This window comes from Lemur catta, chromosome 5, assembly GCF_020740605.2.
Source record: "Lemur catta isolate mLemCat1 chromosome 5, mLemCat1.pri, whole genome shotgun sequence".
Taxonomy (NCBI): Eukaryota; Metazoa; Chordata; class Mammalia; order Primates; family Lemuridae; genus Lemur; species Lemur catta.
Genome location: NC_059132.1, coordinates 20,886,500 through 20,907,562, shown reverse-complemented (window position 1 = coordinate 20,907,562; position 21,063 = coordinate 20,886,500). Strand labels below are relative to the sequence as shown.

The following is a 21,063-nucleotide window of genomic DNA, read 5'->3' as shown; positions in this document are numbered from 1 at the left end:
CTCCAGAATACCTAGTGGTTGGTGCTCTTAGTGCTGATTTAGGAATCTTTTTTTATAGGATTGCTGGGTGTGAACTGCCTCCAGTCAGAGACAAAATACAAGAAAGCCAAATTCTACAAATAGAAGTTTTCAATCCTACATTAAGCACTCCACCAAGAGTAGAAGAAACAGGACAAAGGCCGCTGTGGGCTTAAACTCATTCACCTGCTCTTCCTCCAGCCGACCTTTCTTTCATCCCACCTTTGAGCTAAAGAAATTCCACTTTGATCTCCGGGAATATAAACTGAGTCCATTAAATAACTCTCCTACATGCCGGCTCTTTTCTTTTTCAGAGTGCTCTGAAATTTCTCATCCCTGGAAATATATGTAAAAATAATTTCACAAAAAATTTGGTGTGATTCCTAATAAAAAAAAACCTGAAACGCAGACTCTTAAATGCGACGGTGCAGGCAGGTAATGAGTAAACTGCGTTCTTTCACTGCCCCCTTGTGGCGAAGAGCGGAAAGTGACAGCCTGCGTGTTCTGTTTGAGACCAGCTTAATTTCATTTTCAATCAAACCTCTCTCAGGTGTAATCTCTTTGCCCCAGCCCTGTTGATAGGCAGCTGTAGGTAATTTGCTTGCTTAAAAATGTTACATCGGGTGAGTAAACCATTAATGTTAAAATGAACACAGCTTTGATGCTCTGGAAAGGCAATAAGTAGGGAAAACTTAGCTTGTATTTGCATTAGGTAGGGCCACTGAAGCCAGGGGAAAACAGAACTTGCTTTACGAGAAAGGATGGTGTGAAATTTCCTCAGCTGCCAAATTTAGCCGAATCACAAGAGGTTTCCATTAAACCTAAAGTCAGCAGCAAGAATGCCCACTTGAGCTTTCTTTTTTTGTAAGACAGAGAGAAGGAAAGGCCAATTTCTACAATGCTGTGGCTAAATAGAGATCAGTTTGTAGAATGAATCCTGGCCCCTGATAACTCTTCCTTCTTGGAGCATGAAAAAGAAGCTTAAGAGATGACTTAGGCAGGTATAATTCCTCTTCATCCAGATACAGTCTGTTAGTTATGATAAGATAGGCAATGCCACAGTAACAACCAACCATAAAATCTCAGGAGCTTAATCCAAGAAAAATACATTTCTCACTCAAACAAAATCTGCATGACTAAGGCTCAAAGTCCTTATCACACTGTAATGTAATTGCCTATTTGTTTGTTTTCATAGCAGACCCAGAGCTATCTTTGGGTGGGGACTATGTCCACTCAGTCTTCTGTTGTATCCCCAATACTTAGCATAACACCTGGCACACGGGTGCTCAAAGAACATTTGTTGAATAAATGAAAGAATGAAAGAAGAGATATATAAATTAGGCAAACTAAATACCTCCGGGCATCATTTCCAGGAGCTCTGACTTCTTTTCCCTCTCTACACTTTAGGTGAAGAGCACCCAGCGAATGCCCATTTTACATTAAGGTAGTACTACCCTGTCCCCCTAGGCCTTGCCATGTAATCATGCACATGTAAGTTGTGTAGTCTCTTGAAAGGTCTTCTTGACGAGCCCTTGACAAATCAGGGATGTGAATCCACAAGGGTGGGAAGTAAATATTCTTAGCAACCAGGCTTTGTAATGCTTGGATCAGGGAGCGAGTGGGAGATGTAGGACACAGCCTACCAGAGTCCTTAGCAATAGCTGCTTGGGGAACCACTTCACAAAATGGTGCCCATGTCAAGCAATAGAAACCAAAAAGGAAACGCAAGACCCAATGAGATCACAGAGGAGAAAGAAAAAGGGGGAAATTTTCCAATTGGGATTTAAAAAGGAAAAGAAAATGGCATCTTAAGATGTGATTACTCAACAATAACAACAAAAAAAGAAAATCCAAAGTCTTACTAGCAGAGTAGAAAACCCCAGGAAACCCTTTTCCTTTTCCTGTCTCTTTTCTCTTCTGTCTCTGTGGCTCTCCATTTTTCACCTTCCAAATACTAACTAAATTTATACTGTGACCAACTATCTAGACTCTTCTTCCCTAAAGATCTTACCATTTCTGCCTGTTCTTTAGCAAAAACCTTTTTAACCTTTATGCTTTGACGGATCCCAGGCTGGCAGCGTTGGGCCTTTGTATTCCTGAATCCTCCCTGTAATTATTGAAGAACTTATGGATTGTAATTTTGCACCTAAAACAGAAGAGGCTGTATGTGTTCTGGCATCACAAAAGGTACTAGGACATAAAAGTTCTGAACCATAAATCTTGCAGTTCAGAAAGAATTGTATTAACACCTGAGTTTGTCTATGTATAAGGCTTTAGAAAGGGAGCAATTCTATGGATGATAGTCCAGTTCTTTGTGCCTAGAGATTAAAGACTGGCTTACAATTTGTATTGAAACACAAAGCTACTAGCCCCAAATCCTTCCTTCTTCCTGGCCCCAATGCACCTGATCCTTCTTCTTCAACAGAACGTGCCGTTCCACACCCCCACCCCATGGTTAAAAAGAGAACTGCACTGTCATGGGGCTTATGTTTGCCTGACCTTTTGCATTACTCACATTAGGCAATGATGACTATTTCTGGACTGCAAAATACTAACTGAAGAACAGATAGATTATATAGTGTGCCTTCTAAGTGGCATGTTGCTATGGTTTCCCACTGAAAGAACAGAATTCTCGCCATTAGGTTATCTGAAATCTGCAGGATTGCACCAAAATGTTTCTGCAGAGAAGCAGGCTGTCCTTTAAACACAGCTCCATCTGATCAAATCCAGTCTCAGAGCAGCAGGGAACCTAATAGGTTTTTGTAAGCAAGTGTTCACTGAGTGCAGTAGGACTTACAGGACTTTTGTAAGATTGAAACTGAGGCATGGACTTCCGTCGATAAATGACCCTTCCTGTATTTATTATTTATGTCCCCTCTGCCAAAAAGTTATTGAATATGAACCACCAGGGCATGAAAATGGGAACACAGCACTCCTTTACTCAAAACCCTCCAAAGCCTTCCCACTGCTCTTAAGATAAAATCCAAATCGCTTTGTGTGCCTTGCAGTTCCTTGCATAGTCAGGGCCCTGACTACTTCTCTATCCTCATCTCACCCCACTCTTCCCCCCAGCTCACAATCTGCCAGCCACACTCATCTTCTTTTATTCCATTCAAAACTTCCAATAAAACACCAAGTTTTCCCCGTCAGTAGGGCTGTTGCACATGCTATCTCTTTTGCTTGGAATGCTCTTCCCTTATTCCTGGCCTCCCTTAACTATTATAAATCCTTTAAGTCTCAAATTAAATACCACATCCTGAGATCCCCATCAACGCAATAGAAATTAATTCCCATTTATGCCTTCTGACAGGACCCCATACTTTCATTTCATAGCACTCATTTAAATTTGAAATTAATTGCAGATTTGTTATTGTCTAATATATATCTCCTCCACTAAAATGAAGACTTGAACTCCTTGGCAATGTCTTTTTGGTGTCTACTGCTGTAGCCCCAACACCTGCTGCGAAACCCGGCACATACTAGTCATTCAATATTGAATGACCAAATTACCCATTAACTTCAATCCCCATCTAATTAGTCATTTGGGGGGACTGAATGTCTATTCACACAGTCACTGATCAAGTAATAAAACTGAGGAAAATTCAAAGAGGCCTTGCTTTCAAATAGCTTATGAATGCAGTAAGGGGAAATCAGGCATGGTAAAAAAGTAGCCATACACAAAGGGCACAGCAATTTCCTGTTGTCTCTTGGGGACCCAATGCTGACAATTATGGGTAATTAATGCCCACACTTTTAACACAGTCGCACTAGGCACGTGCCCGAAGAACATGCTACCTGATAACACAGCCAGCCCAGTAGTATTACTCTTAGCTCATCACAGACCTCCAACCAAAATAAAAGAGCCCAGAGATTCAGTAAGGAAGAGAGAGAACACTGTGAAGGGTATTTGCGGGAGGAGAGTACCGTGACATTTATTCTCTCTCTCTCTCCTCAAGGCACTGGAAGGATCAGCAGGAGAATCCTCAGGGAGGCTGGGGGAGACGGATCCGGAGAGTCTGGGAGGAGGGAGGCACGTGTTGACTATAAAGGTAGCTGGGCGGAGCCATCCTGCAAGGACTGTTGCTGCAGGATGAAGGGAAGCCAGCAGCGCCCGGCCAATAGGCAGCAGCTCAGGGGAAGTCGAGAGCCTAAAACAGCAGCACTTATTCCTCATGAGGTTCCAAAGAGTTCTTACGAGTGCCCCCTGATAGGAAGAGCCAAAAGGTCACCCTTGTCATGAAAGAAAGCACCAGCAGTCAAACCGACCAGCACCAGACAAATCGTATTTGCCCTTTCTCTGTAAATTCAGCACACACACTCGGTACACACATCCTCTCTCTCTCTCTCTCTCTCTCTCTCTCTCTCTCAGTGCTCAACTCTAAAGGAACAAGAAGCACAGAGTGAATGGGGGAGAAGAGGCGAGAATGAACACACTGCCCTCCCCCACTGGGGGCCTGGGGAACCCGTGGGCAGGCTGAGGAGGAAGGGGGTGGGTAGAGAGAAACTTTGACTTGGATGAGACTAGAGTTTTTGATTAAGGCTTGACTAGAATTCCCAATGCCTGATAATGAGACTGTTCTGATACCTGAAAGTATTTGAGATTTGCCTGAGAAATCTTTTGGGTTAGGGAAGGCTGACCCAAAGAGTGTACTTTGAAGCTGTAGAGACAGAAAGTAAATAAGGGATTGCCTGGGCCGGGGTGGGAGGGTTGTGGGGTAGGGAGGATGGAGGAGGGAGAAATGGGAAATGACTTCTAATGGTTATTGAGTTTCCTTTTTCTGTGATGAAAATGTTCTAAAATTGATTGTGGTGATGGTTGCACAACTCTGTAAATATACTAAGAACCACTGAATTGTATTAAATGAGTGAGTTGTATGATACCTGAATTATATCTCAATAAAGTTTTTTTTTAAAAAAGGAAAAAAAAGGAAATAATGAAGCTGACTCCTGATTGTACCTTCTCAAGTCCAGTCAGTCCAATAAACTATTAATAACTCCATAAAGTAGAAAATGATAAGCTTAATGAGAAGAGTAAAAATAAAGTACAGTAGGATTTCCAGGTTGATGTAATCAGCCGCAAACCTTCTGTGCTTAGGAAATTACTTGATTTATCAGCCAATGTTCTAGGAGTATTAGGGATAATAGAATCATATTTGAACCTGTTACATATTCAAAATGCATTTCTATTTTTCTCTTTCCTTAACAAAAATTATTCATGGAAAAGATAAATTTCTCATCAACTCCCAGGAGAATTGTGTATCCCACAACCGTGAATAATTCAACAATTCTCGTGAATATAAAATGATGGTATCTTACATCTGAATATATTGTCGTGTGCAAAGAACTTTCAAGGACAAATGTCTCTTACTTAGTCATAACCACCCTGGATGGTTGGTAAAGAAAATATATCCCCAATATACACACAAGGGATGTGAAGACTAAAATAGGAATCTGCCAATTATGGCCCACTGGCCAAGTTCACCTTACCTTGGTTTTTGTACAGCCCATGAGATAAGAATGAATTTTCCATGTTTAAATTATTGAAAAAAATCAAAAGATGAATAATATTTCATAATATCTGAACATACTATGAAATTCAAATTTCAGTATTCATAAATAAAGTTTTATTGAAACATATCCAAGCCCCCTTCACATTAATCTAAATTAAGTCCCCTTTTATACCCTCTGACAGGACCTTTCACTCAACTATAAAGTGCTATGAACTGGGCAGAACCTTCCCAATCATATGATTTGGGAGTCAGCAAACTTTTTCTGGAAGGGCCAAATAGTAAATATTTTAGCTTTGCAGGCCATGCTATCTCTGTAGCAACTACTCAGTGCTGCCATTGTAACCCAAAAGCAACTATAGACAACACCTAAATGAATGATCATTGCTACATTCCAATAAAACTTTATTTCTAAAAACAGACAGCTGGCTGGATTTGGCTCGTGAACCGTAGTTTCCCAACCTCCCATATAGTTCATACCCTCATCTTTCACATCATGAAATTGAGTCCTAAGAAAGTGCAACGTGATGCATGTTTATGTCCCCTCAAATTCATACGTTGGAATCCTAACCCCCAAAGTGATAATATTAGAAAGTGTGGGCTTTGGGAGGTGATCAGGTCATGAGAGTGGAACCTTCATGAATGGGATTATATAAAAGAGACCCTAGAGAGACCCCACATCCTTTCCACCATGTGAGCTTACTGTGAAAGAATAGCAATCTAGGAGGATGCAGGTCTGTAGAGGATATTAGAAAAGACATAAAGGCCTGGGTGAAGGGACTGTGAGAAGGATGGATATCTGACAGTCTTGCAAACAGGAATTGGGATATGATTGTTATCAGCCAGCTGCACACACCAGGCTTTGGAATGTATGGAAGCATGACTGATGTTGAGTCCCTGCCCTTTTCTTTATGGCTTTAAGGAACAACAAAGAAATAACAAGATAATTATAAGTTTAATGTATGTCACTAAATAGACTTGTTTGGAACAATATGCTTACTATATGACACCAAAGATTTTATCTCTATGTTCTTTACTGTAAACACATATACCTTTCCCTACAATAAATATGGAGATTTGGAGAGAAGTTCGAGAGCTCTTTGAAATGAAAAGAGTCTCTCCTCCTCCTTCAGCCTGAGATTGTGGCCTGGAGCATTCTTCATTGCACCATGACACTGGTAGAGACACTGGATGATCTTTACACACGTCTTCATCAGACATCAAATTTGCTGGTTCCTTGATCTTGAACTTCCCAGCCTCCAGCACTGTAAGAAACTGTAAATTTCTGTTGTTTATAAGTCACTTAGTCTATGATATTTTGTTCTAGCAGCCTAAACAGACTAAGACAGCGGGAAAGTGACTTGAGAATTTGAATCCATCTTCCTGACCCATAGCCTAGTCTAATATTTTGCTACAACCTAACATTGTCCTAAAAAATCTTAGATTGATTAAGATACTCAAAAAACTCAAGAAACTAATAGAGCCTCTAAATCTTTGGAAATTAGAAAGGGATATGATTTTATTTTTTAAGCAGCCAGGAGTAGGTAAGAATAAACTGCTTTTGCAAAGCCAATCTTCCTTACAAATAGCACCAATGTTACTATCTTGAGCATAGCTTTGCTATGAAACTGAACACAGGGATAAATATTTAAAACATGGAGCTTTCTTTCTCTAAAAAATTTTCTTGGTACAAATGGTATTGTAGACAAGTTTATTTTAAATACCAGATCAATTAAAAAATGCAATCAATTGCATTTGTTGAGTGCCTACCATGTCAAAGCACTGTGCCAAGCCTCTCCATGCCTAAAAAGACCGATATTCAACAGGTAAAGCTTACCACTTGCTCCTGCAAATCCATTCCCTTTTCATCATACTAAAGATAACTTTATTGCAAGGTGCTATGGGTGCTATCCCCCCAAAATAAAAATATTGATGTTGTAAGCCAAGGTGCTATTGGTGCTATCCCCCCCAAATAAAAATATTGATGTTGTAAGCCAAGGTGCTATGGGTGCTATCCCCCCCAAATAAAAATATTGATGTTGTAAGCCAAGGTGCTATGGGTGCTATCCCCCCCAAATAAAAATATTGATGTTGTAAGCCAAGGTGCTATGGGTGCTATCCCCCCCAAATAAAAATATTGATGTTGTAAGCCACAGTCCCTCAGAATGTGGCCTTATTTGGAAATAGAATTGTTGTAGATGTAATTATTTAAGATAAAGTCATTAGGATGGGCCCTAATGCAATATTATTAGTTTCCTTTAAAAAGAGTCCAGTTAGAAACAGAGACATGCACGTAGGGAGAATGTCACATGAATATGAAGTTTGAGATACACATGATGCTTCTACAACCCAGAGAACAGCAAGGATTGCCAGCAAACCACAAGAAGCTACGAAATAAAAAAGGGATTGATTCTTCCTTAGAGCCTTCAGAAGGAACCGACCCAGACAACACCCTGATCTCAGACTTCTCATCTCCAGAACTGTGAGAAAATAAATTTCTGTCGGTTAAGCTGCCCAGCTTGTGGTACCTTGTTATAGCAACCCTAGGAAGCTAATACACAAAAGGTTTACATATCTATATCTATCCAAGCACTTTAGGATAGATATATTCTTTTTTAGTTATTCATTCATTTATTCCATATTTTTTACTAAATACCAGACCCTGTGATTATTCATTGTTTTTATCACCCAGAACTTAGCAAGAACCTACTACAGACATTTGATAGTTCTTTGATGAATAAATTAATAATGGTAGACAAAAAGGAAGGAAGGAAAGGAAGAAGGGAAAAAACACACGAAACACAAGCAAATATAGTCCTTTTTTAGGAAGTGCTGAAAATATTGGTAGGGAGACAAGCTATAGACATGTGGAAATTCCTGCATTACAAAGCCGTACATGATAAATGGCTTGGATACTGAGGGCCATCTGAACTCAGAAGAAAAAGACATCATAGAGAAGATCAGATTTAAGGTGGGTATTGAAGTTTGTTGCTTGTTTTTGTTTTATAGTGTTTTATTTGAGGGCATTAATCAAATTTGAATTCGATGAAGAGAATCATCACATATGCATAAAAATCACCATTTTTTAAAAATCACATTATTTTTTTTTTTGTACAACAAGAAATCTTTAAGTAATGCATAGAATTATTACCTAGTTATTTTTAGTTCTAGGATTTTCGTATGTTAGGTTTTCTTAAGTCATGTCATATTTTTGTTTGAAGTAACAAAATTCCAAACTAGGACTTCCATTAAGACAGTGATTTTCAAATTTTGGCGTGTCCAAGAATCCTGGGAAGAAATTTTAAGCAAGCAGAGTACTGGACCCCACCCTAGACTTTCTGAAATAGAATCTCTAGGGTAGAACCAGGGAATTTGCATCTTAAAAATTTCTTCCTAATGTAATCTGTCTACAGTTAGTCTGTGGAAAACCCTGCCTTAGGCTTTTATTGTTATGAAAATTGAACTTTTGTAATAATGGTAAAGATGTTATAATTTCGTGGAAAAAAAACAGTTTTCAGTAGAGAGTGTAAGGTGGAAAGCTTGACACAGTGGAGAAAGATTTCTCATGCAGAGATTAAGTTATAAAAGAAAAAAAAAAAAAGTTTACTTTATCCTTTAGAAGGACGGAAAAAAATGGGGTTGGGGGGAGAATAGAGCAGAGAGACAGCAGCGTGGCATCCCAGAGAAAGGGCAGGGAGATGCCAGCAGCCAGGCCAAGTGGCTCCCTGATTTTAAAGGGGAAGAAGAGAGAAAAAAAATAGTGACGGCTGTCAGTTGATAACAAAAGCGGCAGCAGGTAAATAACAAAAACTGCAAGGATGTCACAGTCCAAGGTTTCCTGCCTTTCCTTGGAGAAGCGATCATCACAGGAGATGTGACTGTCCTCGAGGTATGGTTGAGGCTATAGCTCATTCTTCTGCTGTTCACTCAGGAACTCCATAAAAGCAGATTCTCAAAACAACAATTTTGAAGGAGAGAGATTTACATCTCTTTTCTGTTCATTCACCTCTTTTCAGAGGTTGTACAAAGCAGAACTCATGAGGATTGATCCTCAGCCGTTCCTGGGAAATTGCAGGATTAGGTATTTTCCCGTTATTTTTGCAAGGCCGACCTTTCAGAGAGTAAATGTCAGTATCTCATTGTTGTTTTGCTAGTTTTTTCCTAGTGTATATATTTTCCAGTATGTTCTAGACACTAATGACTTTCTAAGTTTTCAAGTTTTTGTTGTCAACTGACAATTAGTGCATCAATTTAAGGTAGGACTATGAGTCGCTTACTATCATGTGACTTATTTTTTAAATTTCTCAGTGTATTAACTACGCCTCTAAAAATTTGAAAGCTTGTGCGTACACCAACTATCCTCTGAAGTTGCAGAAAGATCGAATGTTGTTTTATTTTGAAGCCAACTTTTTAATCTTGAAAAATCAAACTGATCCTTAAATATACACAGTATTATGAATTTGAAAAGTCTCCTTTATTTATTTTTGGCACCCCAAGTTGGTGACAGGGTCCACTGATTGACACTACCAACGAATGTGTGCCAGACACCAACAGGGAACACGATATTTAAAAACTGAAATATTTTCATTCTCCCTACTGTCTGGCAAAATGTTAGCTATAGGAAAACATTTACAACCATTAGGCTGGCAAGTCTTGATCACTGCACTGAACTATTCTATTAGCATATATAATGTCAAATTTGCCTGTGCAGATGCTCATGAACAAAACATCATTTTCTTTGGCCCTCCCTCCTAAAAAAAAAAATCATTCTTCATGTTTTAATGTGAAAAGATTTAGAGCCATAATGATAAAAGCTAATTAACTGAGCACTTACTATGTACCAGACACTATGGTAAGCACTTTAAATACCAATATCAATTTATCGTCATGACAGCCTGTGATAGAGGTTCCATTATTATCTTCATTTTACAAATGAGAAAACTGGTGATGAACTGCTCAAGGTCTCATAGCTATTAAATAGCAGAGATGAGATTTGAATTCATGATCATTTGACGCTAAGTCCTATGCTATATATGTTTTCCCCAAAATTATCAAATTCTGGTGAACTGGAATGAGCTGACATTCAAGAGATAAAAATGTTCTTGTCTCAGCTGTGACACAAAGTAACGGGGCAGTTTTGACCATGATATTTCCCCCACTTTGGGTTTCCGTTTCCTCTTGTATAAAGAGTGGTAATTGGACTCCTATATGAATAATAAAATTGCTTCCAACACTAATATACCATGATTTAAGAGCAGCCACTTTGCACAAAAAGAGGAATAGAAAGACAATAGGAGCCATCTGGATGTGAAAATGATGAATGGCAAAAGCTGTTGGAAGGGATGGTCTCAGATTAGCATTCAGTGCCTGGGGGCCCACACGCCACACTGCCAGTCTCCTGCAAATTGCCTGCAGCTGCACTGACCTAGCTGTCCCTTGGACTGCAGAGCCCTTCGTATGTTGCTAAGGCATTTAGTCTTGGGTTTCCCTGGGAGCCCATCTAGCCCCATAAAATTAGGTATCTTGTAATTTTGCCAACTTTGCTATTAGAAGTGTAGCAGATTTCTTGTTTGAACTCAGTTATCCCTTCATTCCAGATAGAAAGGATGTCTTTGCAAATTCTTTCTTGAGTCGCCGATAGTGGAGGATTTTCACAACAGTCAAGAAATGAAAACCATCTAAAGAAACAACCACAATGATATCATGATGGAAGAAAAGCTGCGTTATTCTTGTAACCCACGTCTGCCTCCCTGTTTATAGGGTCATCCCTCCAAAACTCATGACCCCAATCCATAATGCTCTTCCCAAGATTTTTAGGGACTTATATTCTTATTATTACTACTTACTCTAATTTAAATATCCTTCAAAAATCCCAGTCTCACTCATGCTAGCCTCCTATAATTTTCCCTCTACCCCATCTGAACCCAAATGTCTCATAAATTATGACTCCCCCAGGGCAATGTTGGCAATGACAAAGGATTTAACCACAGCATAAAGAGCAGAGCAAACAGTCCTAAATCTAATATTACGCACCCCTGTTTTTAAAATTTTCAAAACTATCTTTGCCACTGGGAATTTTTCAACGGCTATATTTTGTCTTAAAGTCCTAGCATCTCTCATAATGTTGCCTGGCCCTGTCCCCATCTCCCTGGATCCTTAAACTCTTGGGATATCCTCTCAAAAGTCATGTGCCCATAATGTCCTTATGCAGAAATATTAGCTATTTCTTTTCCCCCTCCTTCCTGACCATGTCCAGAGCCTAAGAAGAACTCTGGCACTGGCATGCTAATTTATAGAAAATGACTTGTAGCTTCATGGGCTATTCTGATTCTTCAGGTTAATTCAAAGAGATTTGATCTAAACAAAAAAAACACACACACAAAACAACTCACTGTTTCACATTGTAAAATTCCTCTTCTCCCATTTCTCTCCATATCCAACTTTCATGTTAACTGCCCAAAATTATTCTCTCCATTCTTCACTCTTCATTTTCTGGAAAAAAAAAAAAAAAAACTACCCAATATTTCCAAGTTCACAGACACTCCCGCTTTCTCATTCCCCTCCTGAACTTTCTTTTCTGGTAGCATTATATATTTTTTAAATTTTTTTTCTTTTTGCATTTTTCATTTTTCAGTACCTTCCAGTTCTTTTGGAAATAGCCCACCCCCCATTCCTGGTTCATAGATTGGTCTGATCAGCATAATAGGTACAGGGAGAGGAGGTAGTGTGAGAAGGAAAAAAATTTTCATCTTCAGGTAGTGGGAAAGAGAAGGACACTAGGCGTACGCATACATTATGATTTTTTACCCCTTTTACAAATAAATTAAAAGTTTTGAATGAATAGAACAACCAAAACAAATGAATTGCAGCAGACTCATGCAGTGAAAATTGTCATCCCTAGAGTTTCTAGGACTTAAAAGAGATAACATGCCAGAAACAAATTAAAGTACTTTTTGACATAATAAAAGGCACATTGAAAAGAGGTTTAACTTGAGAACCTAAAAAAATGACAGCTGTGAATTAATATGAATGCCACAACAACTACTAAAGGAAATCAAAAACAACTATTTACTACAAATATAAAAGAATCTTCTGAACCATATATTTGTAGCTCTAGGCAATATCCAGGCAACATAACAAAACAGAACCCAGTATAAAGAAATCTAGTCCAACTGGGTATTGACATCAAAATGCATAGGCAAGAAAGCTCCTGAATCAGTTGAAGTTTATTGATTGCAAACAACAGAAAAGATCCTGACTGACTTAATCAAAATAAGGCATTATTATAAAAATATGAAGGAATACACAAATGGAGATAAAAGTTTAAATCTATCTTTCTCCCCTGCTAGAAATGCTTAAATGAGTTTCTTCTAACTATAATTAAGATCAAGACCAAGACATCAACATTGCCTGTAAACACTGTGGGTGGCCTGGCCCCTTCCCTCCTCTCCAGTGGTTTATTCCACCTCTCTCTCCTTCGGTCTCCAAGTTGCACTCACATTGGCCACCTCATGGTTCCTCATCTACCATTCTCCTCTAGCCACAGGACCTTTGCACATGTCCTTCCCTCTTTCTAGATGCTCTTCTTTTCACATCCCTCCTTCAACAATTTCTCATCTATTCATAACTACAGGCAAAAGATCAAGCTGCATTTCCCAGGTAAGTGAGTTTGTGTTTGGATGCATACATAAAAATCTAAATAAAACAACAAAACAAGATTATTAACTCCAGCAGGAAAAACAAAGTTTGTGAAAGAAAAGAAAATAATTATTATATACCATATGACTAAGGCATGAATAGTGTTTTACAGACCTCAATCATATTGCTGAACATTGAATTTTCTGACCAAAATTATGATTTAGCTGTATTGGATCTAAGGGGGAAGAGGACCAGGACAGTGATGATGTGTATGATGGGGAAGAGACAGAGGAAGGAGTGAAAGAAACAAAAATCTTTTCTCCCATAATAAAGACATAACACTAAAAGCCTATGATTTATAATTTTGAAGGTAAATACCAAAAGAAATAGCTGGAAGAATCCAAAGTCTTTACTTCTGGAGGACTGTGAATGGTGGCAAATAGGAAATAGGGTATGGAGGCAACTGCTATCTTTAAAATAAATCTTGAGAAGTTATGTGGATCTTAAAGATAGGTATACTTATAACTTTAGCTTTTAAATGACCGTATTTTTAAAAAGCTAAAGGAAAATTAAAACAACGAAGAGAATTAAGCTTTGGATCTTGAGACAGTTGAATGTTTGAACCCTCCAGACCTCTTGTAAAAATTTGATCCCCAATGTTGGAAGTGGGGTAATGGGAGGTGTTCGGGTCATGGGGGCAGCTCCCTCATGAATAAATTAATGCCCTCCCTGAGATGGGGGTGAGTGAGTTCTTACTCTATTAGTTCCTGTAAGAGAGCTGGTTGTTGAAAAGAGCTTGGCACCTCCTTTGTCTTCTCTCTTGCTTCTTTTCTCACCGTGTGATCTCTGTGCATGCTGTACGCCTTCCACCATGAGTGGAAGCAGCCTGGGTACCTAACCAGAAGCAGATGCTGGCACCATGGTTCTTGTACGGCCTGAGGAACCATGAGCCAAATAAACCTCTTTTCTTTACTAATTACCCAGCCTCAGGTATTCCTTTATAAGTAACACTAAATGGACTAAAACAGACCTGTACTGTCCAAAACAGTAGTCATTGGCCACATAAGGCTAATGAGCATCTGCAATGGTAATCTAAATTTAAGCCTGGCCAACATAGTGAGACTCTGTCTCTACAAAAAAAATAAAAATTAAAACTTAGCTAAAAGTGGTGGCATGGACCTGTAGTCCTAGCTATTCAGGGGTCTGAGGTGGGAGGAGCCCGTGAGCCCAGGAGTTGGTTGCGGTGAACTCTGATTGTGCCACTGCATATCAGCTTGGGTGACAGAGAAAAAAACTGTCTCAAAAATTAAAAAAAAAAAAAAGGAAGAAATCAGGGCTGACCCCATCTAAAAGTAGAATATCCAAAATTATATGTATGGAATTAACTTAAATGTCCATCAACAAATGAATGGAGACAGAAAATCTTGTATATATACACAATGGAATACTATTCAGCCTTTAAAAAGAAGAAAATCCTGTTATTTGCAACAATGTGGATGAATCTGGAGGACATTATGCCAAGTGAAATAAGCTGGGCACAGAAAATAAATACCACGTGATCTCACTTATATGTGGAATCTAAAAAAGCTGAGAAGTAGAAGTAGTAGAAGTAAAGCGTAGCATGACGCTCACCAGAAGTTGGGCAGGGGGTGGAGGCTGGGAGGAAGGGAATGGTGATTTGTTGCTCAAAGGATACAAAGTTTCAGAGACAGAGAAGGAATAGCTTTTGAGATCTATTTTACAGCAGGGTAATTATATCAATAAAATGTATATTTCAAAATAATGACGAGAGTAAATTTCAAAGATCTCTCCGTAAAAAATGATAGCTAAGCAAGGTGATGGATATGTTAATTAGCTAGATTTAATCATTCTACATTGTATACATATAACAAAACATTACATTGTACACATATATCAAAACAGTACATTGTACCCCATAAATGTATACAATTATGATTTAGTGATCAAAAATAATATTAACAATAAAATAAATAAGAAAAAATAATGAAATAAGAAGGGAACAGCTATTACAGATTAAAAGAGTTAAGAATATAAAATCCAAAGGCAATGTGAATATCCTTTTTTGACCCTGATTCTGACAAACTAACTCTTAAAAAAATGTTTTTGAAGAAATCAAGAAAATTGAATATGGACTGGGTATTAAATAATGTTAATAAATTGTTGTTAATTTTGTAGTATAATAATTGTACAATTGTGTTTTTTAAATGTCCTCATATGTCAGGGATACATAATAAACTAGTAACATAGGTTAGATGATATGATATTTAGGATGCTTTAAAATTATTAAATATATTAATATCAGCAAAATCACCACCACCACCAGCAATAGTAGCAGTAGTAGTAGTATAGAAATGGGAATAAAATAAGGCTAACAAAATGTTTATAATGTGGAAACTGTATGATAGATACATTAGGGTTTATTATCCTTTTCTCTCTACTTCTGTATATGTTTGAAAATTTCCATAATAAAAATAATTTAAGCCCCAACTAATTTGGAAGCAAGTCTCATGAGTGAGGTAGTGATTAAAATGTGTTGTTCTATTTTGGTCAAAAACTGGCTCTCCCGTAATGAGCAGTTTTCTCATGTGCTTCTGAAGGCAATTTTAAAAGAGGAGAACCGGGCTTGAATTATCATTCTGGCTGATCTTGGCAACTATGTCTCTGCATACCTTGCTTTCTATGTCAGTCAACAAGGAAGTTGAATTATTTGATCACCAAGGTCTTTTTCAGCACATTTCTGGAGGTATTTTACTCAATGACACAATGATTTGATAAAAGAATGGCTTTTTAATGTCATAATAATCTTTGGAACATATAAATATTCTTTTTTAAAATAATTTTAAAAAACAACTTCATTACCTATAATGACTATATTTAATATTTGATCACAGTGATTATACAAGGTCAGGAATGTTCAAAAGCAATTCTACAAATAATAGCTTGTAAGGAAACTGCTTTAATTTATTCTTTTCCAATCTTAATGGACCGAAAATTCTTACCTGCGAAGAACAATCCAATCCTGATTGTCTACATGGCTCAGGTCTCCGGATAATAGCTTAATTTACTGCAATGAATAGACTGACTGACCTATCACATGTCAAAAATTCTTCAAACCAGGAATTTGGCACTAGATAGATTAAGAGAAAAAACTGGAAACTTTTCTACTTTTCAAACAGTTGTAGTGATGATGTGTAGTTAACTTTGTAGATCGTATATTTGATAGTCAATTGAACTAGCCATTACACCCTACTTTCCATACACACAGAGATGAAGTGAGGCCAGCAGGATAATCTAGTGTTGGGTTTGGTTTTTCGGTCTTGTGATTTCTTTTTCATGCTCACTCCACTATTTTTCCCTCAATTCCATTTTATACTTCATCAGTTCCTAGGAACTTTTCCAATTTCGGGTCAAACCAATCACTTATTAAAAGCAATGTTTCTATACCCTTTCTCTTGATAATTTTACTTAATTCAATTACAAAGTTACCACTGACATGATTTGATTCTTAAATTATTTTTATAAAGCAGAGATATTTTTAAGATCCATTATTGTCCCTCTTCACTTAAGCTGATTTTAAAAGTACAAGTCACTGTTTTTTAACAAGGGAGTAAGTATAACTTGCAATCAGTAAAATAATTAAATATTTGCATTAGAACACATGGCAGATATAATTAACCACAACCCTAATTAGTTTTAAACCTGAAATATTTGAGTGATGGCTAATTAGCTTAAAAAATAAAATTGTAATTATTTGCCTTTAGTACTCAATACAAGTACCTTTTTTTCTTAATTGCAAATAATGAACCAACCTGTCAATAATTGCATCACGTTCAAAGATGTCAGATCTGGAGGAGATTAGAATTTGATGCTGAAGTTTTAAACTTTCAGAACAATCACTGGCTCCTTGCTCTGCCTTAGGAAGAAAATAATCACATTCAGATTTAGAATTTTTAGAGAGTTGGGACATCACCTTTTGTTCAAGCCCTTTCAAGGTAAAATTCTTTGTTCAGTTGAGGAAATGAGAGGTCTCATGAATTTGAAACAAAGTATTGCTTTTGAATTCCTTCATAAATTTCATATCAGGCTATTTATCCTACCAGATAATTCTGCATTGAAATGTGTGAGCTTTCCTTGACATAAACATCCAAATACAAGTAATCATTGCTTGCAAAAGCCCTTCGCGACACAACCTGAAATTTTTATATGCTTTAATTGCTAAGCCAGAAAAATATATATCCCAACCTACAGCAGGCCACCACCTTGCCTGCCTTCTGGCAACACCATTGCATTATAGTCCACGTGAATAATGCCCCTGGGGCTGTACTGCCTGGCTGTGTGCAGTGACCCTCACCTCAGGCAACTGCATGCTCAGTTTCATTCAAATGCTCTACCAAGAGTAAACACTAAATAACTACTTGTTAATTAACTAGTATTTCCCATAGCAAGAGATTTAGTTCAATAATGGTGGAATGTTAGAAGACTCAGATGTCAGAATTCCTTAGTAGTAAAGTAGGAAGTGAGTAGATATTTGGCAATGTTTGCATGCATTTGTTAGGGAGAAATTGCCACACCAGATTTGTAATTCAAATCCACAGTAGGATAGTAGTCATTGACCACACAAATACCATGAATACCAAAATTCTGTTTTGCTTTTGGAGAAAGACCTAATAACTACTACAATGCCCAGCACAATATAACGCTTTCTATAAGTGCCTTGTTCTTAACAAAATATTGTCACAGATATCTTAATCTTTTCCTTTTCAACAATGGTATGAGGTGGTATTATTATTAATATTGTTATTAATATTGTGACTATACATTGGAAGAAACTGAGATTTGGAGAAATTAAAAAGCTTGCCCAGGTCACAGCAAGTGGAATCACCAAAACTGAAATCCATGCCTTCTAACTCCGAGCCCAGAGCTCGTTCCACCACAAAAGGTCAAGTTCTATTTGAGCTGTTCTTTAATTCCTGCAACCTACTTTCTAGTCACTTGAAAGTAACAGCACAATAAAAAGAGAACTGGGCTACTGGAAATAATTGAAATAAAGAAAACAACCAAAAATAAAGATATGTAAGTCATTTTTTTTGTCACTTATTTGAAAGTTTGTAAAATTAATGGCATGGTACAAGGAGCCTAAAAGTTGGCTTTTTGCATTAAGAATCTTTTTCCCCATCAGTGATTGACAACATTTGGGAATAGAGTAGTAGAACTGGAAGCATTCTTTAGAGCCCAGACTTATTCCAAAAAGCTGAGTTCTCACCCCCAGGCCCCCTTGAACCTCCCTACCCTTCACCTGCTAAGCTCTCCTCCACCTCAATTCCCTCGCTGTGCTTTCCCTGGCCTCTGCCTGCCCTAAGGACAGCCCCATTGTGAGTGGGGGCTCAGAGACCAGCTGGGTGGAATAAGGCACAGAATAGTGGCCTGAGGTTCCAGCAGGGCGGTGTTTAGGAAGAGAGGTAGCTGAGGGAAAGCTCAGAGTGCTTTAACACTCAGCAGGCAACAGCTCTGCTTCCTGCAAACTGTTTCCCTCTATTTTCCTGGCTTCCCCCGCCCCCCACTCAGAACCACTTCCCTCTGCCGCAGACTACACTTTATTCTCTCCTGGCCAATGTCTTCACCACCCTTCACACCTGACTTCCATTCCTCATGTACTTACCTCAGTTAAAAGAGAAAGGGTAGGGGGGCTTTTTTCAAAAATGTTAGCTCAGTAATAAACCTATATTATATCACATCTATCATGGTGGGATATGACCCCCAAAATGAAGGATATGCATATAACTGAAGCTGAGAATCGTTGACTGAATCCAACTCTTCTTTGGAAATAAGAAAACTGAAATCCAGTGATGTTACATGAAGTGCTCGAAGTCACAGAGGTGACTAGCACCAGAGCCTGAGCTGGCCTTAGCATATTTTGCAACTGTCCCTGAAAGCAGAGACATGACCAGATTAGCTGTGGTTATTCCTATTATAAGGAGGCCCAATTTCCCACTCATTTGGATATAGTTTAAAGTTTCTTTATTTTTAAACAAAGAAACCTCATAGCCTCTTCTATTGCCCCATTTTCGATCACCGACTCAAATTATAGGGAAAAAAATTTTTGTTAAGATCAGGGGAAAGATGTGGCTAGCAAAATATTATCCCATGGTAGGCCCTGTTAGTGTCTTTTGAGCTTATTAGAATAAACACATACACACACACACACATACACATTCACACACACATACATGACTCATAGAGGTACACAGGTGATAGATTTAAGTAAGAAATGAAAACTGCATGCGTTTTATTTTATTTTTAATTATTTTTTGAGACAGGGTCTCATTTTGTCCCAGGCTGGAATGCAGTGTCACAATCACAGCTCACTGCAACTTTGAACTCCTGAGCTCAAGTAATCCTTCCACCTCAGCCTCCCAAGTAGCTGGGAGTACAGACACTCGCCACTACACTCAGCTAATTTTTAATTTTTTGCAGAGATGGGGGTCTCACTATGTTGCCCAGGCTAGTTTTGAACTCCTGCCCTCAAGTGATCCTCCCGTCTAAGCCTCCCAAAGTGCTGAGATTATAGGCATGAGCCCCTGCTCCCAGCTGTTTTTTCTTTTTTTTAAGGATTCAAATGAGAAAGAAGTCGTTTATACTGGGGAGATCTTTAAAAATGCTGAACAACATCAGAAGTTTTGACACAGACCTCCAGATGCTGCAATCATTCGGAAGCAGAGGGTGCCCCAGTGAAGGGAGGGAAGCTTCCTGAACTCCCCAAATGGGTTCTTGGCTTCCCGCAGGAAAGAATTCAAGAGTGAGCCAACTAGTGACAGAAAGTTTATGGAGAGAGAGAGAGACAAACAATAGATCATACTCCACAGACAGAGCAGGGGTCCTTTTCCAAGCAAGAGGGGGACCCCTTATGGGGCAGTGGTAATGTTTTCAAATGTTCAAAAACCCTGTTCGGAAACAGCCCTACATGGTCTTGGGGTTAGGCCCTAAAGGTTAATCATAAACTGCTGTCACAGAAAGGTAAGCACAAACAGTTTGTAGGGCATCTGGCTTAGTAATTCATCCATCTTCAGGTGGTCCCAGAGCAGTGACTTGCTGGCAACTTCCTTGTTCTGGGCCGTTAGGGTCTGGTGTGGGTCAAAATGGCAACTCTCAGGCTCTCTCAACCTTCCTTTTCTGCCTTATCCCTACATTAATTCCACTGTAAGCACTTAGTCATTTTTTTTTTCTAAGAAAGAAAGTAAAGATAATAAAGACCTGTTACGTAATTCCGGGCTGAGGCTGAGTTACTGTGTAAACAAACTTCAACTACCAGCCTGCTTTCTCAAGGATGAATCAATTGCTTTCAACATTGAATGTAGTGAGTTCTTCCAGATTTCATCCTGCAGAATAGAACCACTCACCGTTGTTCTGTGGAAGAATGCGTATAAGCCAATGTCTTCTGGGTTTGCTAGCTATCTTCTATTTTGGAATTTGAATTTGCCCAAAAAGCCTGCAAAAATGAGCAATGAAGAGAGGAGAGTCAGTACAATGTCATGAAGGCACAAAACACAAGGAACTCGGAGACCTGGATTCCTTCCATGGCCGAAACCAAACAAAATTCCAAAGGCCATGGAAAAAGAAAACTTACCAACATATTCACAATAAAATGCAATAGACTAATTTCACAGCCTAGTCTTCCTTCTTTTTCAACAAAATTCTGCTGTCAGGAAAAAACTGGGGCATTACTATTCCACTGCCCCCTGGATCACTGAGTAACTAGCCTTAGGCAAAGCATTTAAGCTTTATGAACTGCAGTCCCCCAACTTGCAAAATAAGATTATGCTAATATTACCTACTGTTAATATGAGAATTAAATGTGATAATATATCTAAAGCATTTAGCA

General features: G+C 38.4%; 1 long non-coding RNA gene across 2 annotated transcripts; it reads right to left on the bottom strand.

Moving 5' to 3' along the window:
* Positions 1 to 6,596: 6,596 nt before the first annotated feature.
* LOC123638878 lies at positions 6,597 to 20,665 on the bottom strand. 2 transcript variants are annotated; one of them, XR_006735501.1, is made up of 3 exons: positions 20,582 to 20,665; positions 11,918 to 12,017; positions 6,597 to 6,810 (listed from the first exon to the last, which is right to left on the bottom strand). It is a non-coding gene; the product is annotated as an uncharacterized LOC123638878 (long non-coding RNA). The 2 variants fall into 2 exon arrangements; XR_006735500.1 differs by lacking the exon at positions 20,582 to 20,665 and adding an exon at positions 16,994 to 17,027.
* Positions 20,666 to 21,063: the final 398 nt, after the last annotated feature.